Raw genomic sequence first — 9,194 nt, forward strand, 5'->3', positions numbered from 1 at the left:
CACGTCTTCACGAAGGTAGGCCACTTCGGGTAGATGCCATCGGCGAGATAGTACCCCATTTTATAAAGCCGATTGTTGGCGACGAAGTTGATGGCCGGCGCTTTACCATCCAAAACTTCGGTCAAGAGGTCGGACTGGTTGAGCACGTTTACGTCGTTGTTCGACCCGGGGACCCCGAAGTACGCGTGCCAGATCCAAAGGCGGTAGTCGGCAACAGCCTCGAGTATAACGGTTGGGTGGGTACCTTTGTGGCCGCTCGTGTAGGACCCCTTCCACGCCACCGGGCAATTCTTCCATTGCCAGTGCATGCAATCGACGCTGCCGAGCATCCCTGGGAATCCGTGCACTGTTTCGTGAAGGTCGAGAAGGAACTGACAATCGGCCGTGCTTGGCCTCCGGAGAAATTCGTCGGTGAAGGCTGCCCGGATGCCTTTGCAGAATTTGAGCAAGCACATTCGCCCAGTGCTATCTCCGATGTGGAGGTATTCGTCGAACATGTCGGCCGTTTGTCCAGTCGCAAGCTGGCGGATTGCTGCAGTACATTTCTGCAGCGTCGTGTGGCTGGGACGTCCGACCGCGTCGAACCCTTCCTGGAAGAACTCTTCCCGGGCTGCCAAAGTATTCACGATGTGGAGAAATAACGGTTTCCCCATGCGGAAACGGCGACGGAAGTACGTATCTCCCCAAACCGGGTTATCGCAGAAGTAGTCGCGTACTAACCTTGCGGCGGCTTCCTCCCGGTTACGATGGATGTACGTACGGGAGCGACGTTGGGGCGGAGCGGCTTCTTCCGCCTCCCGTCGTCGATCTTCTTCAAGTGATTGTTCCAATATTTGACGCATTTGTTCATAAGGATCCATTAGTTTGATTAAATTTGGGAGAAGGAAAATAGAGTTGATTTGAGATGAAAATTGGGGTGGAAATAGAGAGAAATAGATGTGTGTTTGTGATTGAAATGAGTATGAAATAGGAGTATTTATAGAGTAAATAAAAAAAAAAAAAAAAAAAACGGCTATAAAATTAACGGTCTCATTACCGTTAATAAAAAAAATTTTTATTTTTTTTTTATTAAATTCGAATTTTTTAAAAAAAAATGAATTATTGCGTCATCGGGACGAAGCCCACTCGCGGGGCAGCGAGTGGGCTTCACGCGTCGAATGGGAGTCCGCCACGTCGCCTCGGCGCGTGGCGGAACGTTTCGTTCCGCGTTCCGGAGGAACGAAACGCGGCACGGCATGGGAACGGTGGCGGCACGGAATGGCGACGGAACGCACGCTGCAACGCGTGCCGCCGCGAAACCGTTCCTCCGGAACGGCATAGGAACGGCGACGGCACCGCGTTGCGGATGCTCTTAGGACGAATCCGGTGATCAAAACGACGTCATTTATTATGTAGAGGATTGGATCCCGAGGGAACTCTACGTTTCTCCGACCCGAAATCATTGGTTACTTGATCATCGGCTTTGTTTTGGTGCTTGTAAAAAACATGCTCGGAAGAGGGGGAGGCGTTAGGAAGAAAATATTAAAATAGCTTTAAAATTTGAAGAACATATGATTATATGATCTGAGTTGTAATGATAAAAAAATTAAGAGTTTAATGAAAATAAAAAAATTTAACATAAAAAAATTAATATTAAAAATATGAAAATTTTAAAATCAAAACCGCAAACTTAACAAGTATTAATACTCCATATCATATATCAATGTTAGTTTGTTGCATGATATAGCGAACTAAGCTAAGAATTATAGTAATATTTATACTAAAAAAAGAGAAAGTATTAACTATATAACTTAAATATATTAAATAGACTTTTAAGAATATGTAATTATTTTTTTATCGATGTCCGATTGTAGTGTTCCAAAAATTAAGAATTAAATAAATTAAAATTTTAGAACATGAACAGTTAGAATCAAATCCGCAAACTCAATCAGTATGATTATCAAATTTTAATTTGTTGCATAATTAATATGGTGAATGAGCAAATAACTCTAATATTTTGCAAAAAAAAAAGAAGAGAAAACTATAAGTATGTCTTTAGAATATTAAATAGAGGAATTAAGAATATGTGATTATTTTTTATTGATGTTTGATGTATGGTTTCAAAAATTAAGATTTTAGAAGAAATTTAAAATTTTGAAAGTAAAGAATTAAAATTATAAAATTCTTAAAATAAAAGCACTAAGTGACTAAACTTAATTAGTAATATTATATCTCAAATTTTAAGTTGTTGCATGGTGAGTGGAGCCAAAAGTCTTAATAGTACTATTTTATAGAAAAAATAGACGAGTTGATAATTTAAATAAATTTAAAATTTGGAAAGTAGAGAATAAAAATTTAGATTACGAAAATTTTAAAATAAAACAGTAAACTTAGTTAATATTTTTGCACTCATATTCTCAAATGTTAATTTGTTCCATGTTACAATGAATTTGAGCTGAGTACTCTAATATTTTACAAAGAAAAGAAAAAAATTAATTATATATATTTTGTGGTAATATTAAATAAATGAGTTAAAAAGAGGTAATTATTTTTGTGGTCGGGGTTCAACATGACGTTCCAAAAATTATCATTTTGTAAAGTAAACGATTAAAATTGAAACTATGATATTATTTCAAAACCGTATACTCAATTCGTATTAACACACCACATATTAAATTTTAATTTGTTGCATGTTGTAGTGAATATATTAAGAAAACAAAGAAAATACAATCCACGTATCTTTAAAATATTAAAGAGACTAGTTAAGAACGTGTGATTATTTTTTGATTGAGGTTCGATTTTAATGTATAGCATGATATGGTGATTTGAGCTAAAAACTCTAATACTCCATGTTATAAAGAATCTTGTGAATAAAAAGTGACAAAAAAAATAAATTTATCAATATTAAAATTTACTACAATTTAATTATAATGTAATTGTTTTTGGCCATAAGTTATATATATGATTATTTACATTTAATTAAAGTCAGATAACATTGTTAAATACTTTATATAGTTATTTATTTTTTTATTATATTATTTAAATTAAATTTATAAAAACTAATTTGATAAGAAATCCATTTAATATATTTGCTAATAACTATATCGTTACTCTATTATATAGATAAATGAACACTAAATATATAGATTCAATGGAATTACAATATTTTCAAACGTTAAATATGTGTCTTTAAATAAATGATAGAAAGACGAATTAAAAAAAAACATTGTCATCATAAATACTATGAGTTGCATGTTAACAAAAGAATTGAACATGCATAATTAGAGAAATGTCCTTAAATAAGTATACTAATGAGCAATTTAATGTAAAGGGTAATAAAGTATTTAAACATAACAAATCTTAAATAAAAATAATAACATAATGCACAATTACTATTTAGTCCTCATTATGGCATTGCCATTATGTAACACCCGTGATTTCCGGATAATAAAATTTTTCCTATTGAATGCGATATGGTGATTAAAATGAAATTTCTGGAAAATAATATTCTTTGGAGCGGTGAATTCTTTTAGTTCCTTTGTGAACCTTGAGAAATGCAAATATTGAGGAATTTCTGTAGTACTTGTCATAACATCAATGGACTAATTATTTTTGGAGTGCGCCAAGGAGAGTGCGTACGGTGTTTTAATATTCATACTTGCGCAGTGTGAACTTATTTGGCGGAGAGAAATATCTTCGATCTTTTGTGGAATTTATTTACAATACTATGTAGTACGCGGCGTGTTTTAATCAAGGATCAGTTGAGGAATTAATATTTGGGCTTTACAACCACCGTTAATTACTAATTAGTAGCACATAAAGCTACCTTAATTTCCCATTATTGACAATTAACGCCATTTACTGTTGGAAATATAATATGAGAGTCTCAAGAATATTGAAAATTGTCACTTTAGAGTTTCAAGGAATATAACATTAATAGTGTTATAGTTCCAATTGTTTAGTTTCTAGGTACATTTATTTCTCTACTTCTATAAATAGGGATGTACTATGTATCACAAAGGATAATTCAAATCAATAACAATGTAGTCTCCAAAGTTCTCTAGTGTCTTTTATATTCCGCATTTTACTTTTCAACATGGTATCAGAGCAGGTTCGATTCCTTTAATGGATCGATCTCTGTCTCTATATCCAAAAAAAAAAGAAAAAAAACCAAAAAATCATATCGGAATAAACATCAAGGAAGGGGAGACTCTGCGGTTAGCATGAGGCTGAAACTCTGCCCAACAGGAAGCTCATCACCAACAAAGTGATAGCATAGCAAGATCCGACAGAAACAGCGTCACGACGGCAATGGCAGGGACCGCGTCTGAGGCTGGCGGTGGCGGCGCTGTAAACGACGGTGGTGCTTGGCTGGACCGAGATGACGACAGTGAGTTCTCGGCGGTAGAATTTCGAATGGGCATCAAAAGGCGAAGCCCGACCACGTCGAGGCAACAGCGAGATTAAGCAACAACAGCGCCGAGGTAGGAATAGAGACGGCGAGATGTAGCGCAAGGTGATGGCAACGGCTGCAGAACCCCGATAGCGATGAACGTAGGCGATAACGACTGCTACTTTACGAACGACCAAACCGCGGTGGAGATGGCAGCGGCGAGAAGCAAGGTTGGTAGCTAAACATCACTGGCAGCGGCGGTGAATCGTTTGCCCGCTGAGTAAAAAATCTGCGGCGCTAGAGGCCCAAAGTGAACCACGCACGACGATGTTGTGTCACCGCAAAATCGAGGAGAGAAGAAGCGACTGGATGGGTTGCAACAGCAACTGGAGCAACCCTGTTCAAGAACTATCCGGCCGAGGGGGGAGAGGACTTCCACTGCCGGATAGTTCCACCCACAGCCGGGGAAGGAATAACTGTGGAAGAAGAACTCGAAAGCCTCCACGGAAAAACTAGAAGGATGTGGCCAGTGGAAGAGCGAGCCAGCGACCGAACAATACAATTGTCGGATGATTTCACCCATTGCCGAAGAAGGCCAGTGGAAGAGCGAAACAGCGATCGAGCAGATGTCGTCGAGAAAGCCAAGCGTCGCTCCGGCCGATGAAGAAGCAGCTGGCCGAAGTTTACACACACCTATGAGTTGGTGCAGGAGCCGCCACGGTAGAGATGCCTACCGGTTCCGGTTCCGGCGGTTAACCGGCGAACCAGCACCGTGGCAATTTTCCCGAACCGGAACCGTCGCAATTCGGGTCGCGGTCCGGTTCAGGTTCAAGATATTTCGAACCGAAACCGTCGCCGAACCGGCGGTTCGGGACGGTTCGGAACCGCCGGTTAACCGGAGGAACTGCCGGTTCGGGCGCGTATATCAAGGCATTAGGGATGGGGCCGACGGCGGCAGCTTTTCAGCTGCAAAACCGGCCGGTTCCGGTGGTGGCGCGAGAAACGAGGAGACATGGCGCAGCTTTTGCAGACGGTTTGTTGACCGAACCGGCGATTTTCGACCGGAAACCGGCGGTTCCGGCGGTTTTCCGCCAAAACCGCCGGTTTTTCGAAAATTCAATTTTTTTTTTTAATTTCAGATTTCAAATTCGAATTCTTCCATTCCCCCCCCCCAATTTTTATCTATAAATACCCCCCTCTATCCTCATTTACATTCACCCCACTCTTGTGTTAATAAGAGTTTCTCTCTTCAATCTTCCAATTCTCTCTCTTTGTCTCCAATTTCTCATTTGTGCTATTGTGCTTCCATTTAATTACTCAAGTGCTACTCTTATTATTACGCATTATTATACACTTATACTTGTTCCCGTAATTCTATAAGTTGTCTTTCTTTCTCAATTGCTAAAACAAAAATATATATATATATATATATATATATATATATATATATATATATATATATATATATATATATATATTATTCCATATTTCTACATTTCTACATAGCAATATGTCTTCATCCCGAGAAGGTCGTGTTGATAAGGGAAAGGGAAAGTCCAAGAGGCAATCTCGGCGATCCGTTATTGATGAAATTTCTCAAATGAACATGGATGCGTGGCAGGTTAATATTTATTATCTACTAATTTAATTAATTTTGAATTACATTACATTATTGTTCCTAATTTTATTTGAAATTTACAATACAAATATTATTTTGTAGACTCGAGAAGAGCAAGATGTGGCACATGCTATTTCTCTCTCTCGCTCTCAATCCCAAGGCGATGCTTATGTTGGTACCGGTAGTGGTGCTCCCGGTCGCGGTGCCTATTCTCAACAAATTCCAACCCCTGTGAATGTTGATGAAGACGACGATGATGATGATGACGACAAGGAGGAGGGGGGAGGTAGAAGAGGTTCAAGAAATGCCACCCCCACCACCACCAAGGAGTCGTCGTGGCCGTAGTCGTGGTCGTGGACACCCTCCTCAACCTCCTAGACCAGCTGAAAGGGCTTTAACCTCAAACATCATGGTGAAACATTTCAAGAAGGTACAAGATGGTAACGATCCTGACACTTATAATGTGTATTGCAACTATTGCGAAAACGTATACACATTCCGAAGGGGTGGAGGATACGGTACATTTACCCGTCACATGGAGAAAGCGCATCCGGTCGAGTTTGGTATCGCTCCAACCCAAACTCAACTCAACTTTCAACATGGAGTCGGGGCCGGTAGTAGGACGGGTTCATCCCAAACATCAGGTATGTGTAGCAATACTCTTTTGAAATATGATCACAAAAATGCTCTTAATGTGATGTCTAGATTTGTCGTTATAAAACATTTTCCATTCAATGCTTTTGATAACGATGCTTTTGAGTCGAGTATGTGGCATGTTTATAATGCCGCTGCAACAAAATTGAGTCGAACTTCAATGACTCGAGCCGTTGTTCGACAATGCATGGAAAAGAAGGCGCAATTAGGTACGTTTATTATTAACTTAGGGCATAAAAGTTCTATTTGCTCTAATGTGTGGACTGATTGTTTTTGCAAAAATTCGTATATGGGCATCACTGTGCATTTCGTTGATCACAGTTGGACTTTAAACAAACGTTTGATTGCATTTCGGGAATTTCCCGCACCACACACTGCACAAGCAATTGCTCAATTGATCATTCAAGTTTTGAATGAATTTCAATTGATCAATAAAATTTTTTCCATTGGTTTTGACAATGCTAGCGCTAACACTGCTAGCATAGATGAACTAATCAGTACATGTTCTCCTGTTATTGATGGCAAATATTTTCATTTGCGATGTATTGCCCATATTTGGAATTTGTGTGTTCAAGATGCGATCGATTTGTGGCAAAAGTATGTTGATCCTATTAGAACTGCTGTGAAGTAGATTCATAACAAAGCTCCTATTGGTAGAGCTTGGAAGAGATATTGTCATAGTAAGCAATGCAGGTACACCAACTTTCGTTTGGATGTTTCAACTCGTTGGAACTCGACGTATGATATGTTGGAGTCGACTTTGAACCACATTGAGTATTTATGTGATTTTTTTAGAAGTTGACCTTATGTTCCTTTTGATTTGATTTTGATACCCGCTTGTTGGGACCACAACATAGATTTGTTTCGATTATTCCGCACTTTTAAAAATGCCACTGTTGAGTTATCCGGTGTTTATTATACTACTTCTGTGCGCGTTTTGAAGCATTGCATGTATGTGGCAATTGGTTTTAAAACATGTGTGAAAAATACTCAATTCATTGAGTTGGGGGCAATTTTGTTTTATATGGTTGAAAAGTGGATAAAATATTTTGCCCGTATTTCAAATGTGTTTTTGATTGCAAAATGCTTGGATCCAAAGTGGAAGTTGCATGGTGTTTATAAAATTTTAGACATGTACTATGGTTGTTTGCACGATTTGGATTTTTCTCAACTCCGCGAAATGGGCTTGACAAGAGGAGAATGCTTCGAACTATGTTTCCGATACTATCCATCATGGCTAAGGAGATTTTCGCCGTTCCCGCTTCCACCGTTGCCGTTGAGCAAGCTTTTAGTGTCTGCGTTTGTGTCCTAGACGACAAAAGGAGCAATCTCTCCGCCAAGAACATGGAAGCCACTATGCTACTTGATGATTGGGCAAAGGCGGACATGAGAGCACAAGAGCCGGATTTCGACTTCGGTGTAGAGAGTGATGGTGAAGAATTTTCCTCTGATGGCGGCGATGACGAGGTCAGAAGCGAGAGCACTCAACAATAGCAATGACGGGGGGACGGTGAACGGCGAGCACGGCCGACCAAATAGGTAAGCAAGGTAAGAGAACTATGTGGGCTTTGATTCCTCAATAAAATTGTGGATACGTAGGTAACTCAACTTAAATTTTAAAAGTTTAACTTTGAAAGTTTAAGTTGAGCTCAAGCCCTTTTCAATTTTTTTCCCCCCATTTCATATTTTTTTATTTAAGTTCCGAGTCCGACGACACTTGTAAATTATATTACATTATTGTATGTTGTATACTTGTAGTTGTAGTTGTAGTTGTAGATGTATATGTATTTTAAATTGTAATGTATCGTTGTCCGTTACAACTCAAACTCAATAAAATTGATATCATTTTCTCCTTATTCGTCGTATTTCTATTTGAATTATACATTGTCTTGTTCCAATTTGTTGTATAAATCCAAATTTCAATTAAAAAAAATAATCGAACCGCGAAACCGCCGGTTCCGAACCGGAACGGCCTAAACCCCGGAAAAACCGGTGGTTCTGAACTGGAACCGGAACCGACGGTTTTCGAACCGGAACCGGAACCGTGAAATAGCCTCACGGTCCGGTTCCGGTTCCGGTTCCGCCTTCGACCAAACCGGAATCGTCCGGTTCCGAACCGTGGGCAACACTACGCCACAGACGGAGAAGAAGGCTGCAGAGGAGCTGCCATGGAAGAAATCGAGTCTCCACCTCCGAAAGAGAAGAAAACATAGAGGCGGAGCAGCCAACGTCTGTGCGGCGAGGGGGAAAGAGATTGTGTCACCACACAGCCGCTGTGAAGGTCATGGTGCCGGAGAAGATCGATATGATGACTGCAGGAATGGCGGTGAATACTCTATAGCATCAAATTGCTTCGACCGAAGAGAGTTTTCGAAGAAAGGAAATTATTGATGGCATCGGGAAGTAAGGCCATAATAGCTGCTAGAAGAATGCCGAGAAGAGGCTGAAAGGTGAGCAACGGCACTGTCCGGCAGAGGGGAAGAATTAGACTGCCGGGTGATTCCAGCATTGATGGAGAAGGCGGCAGCAGTGAATAGGTCGCTGGTGGTT

This window comes from Salvia splendens, chromosome 22 (genome assembly GCF_004379255.2).
Source record: "Salvia splendens isolate huo1 chromosome 22, SspV2, whole genome shotgun sequence".
NCBI lineage: Eukaryota > Viridiplantae > Streptophyta > Magnoliopsida > Lamiales > Lamiaceae > Salvia > Salvia splendens.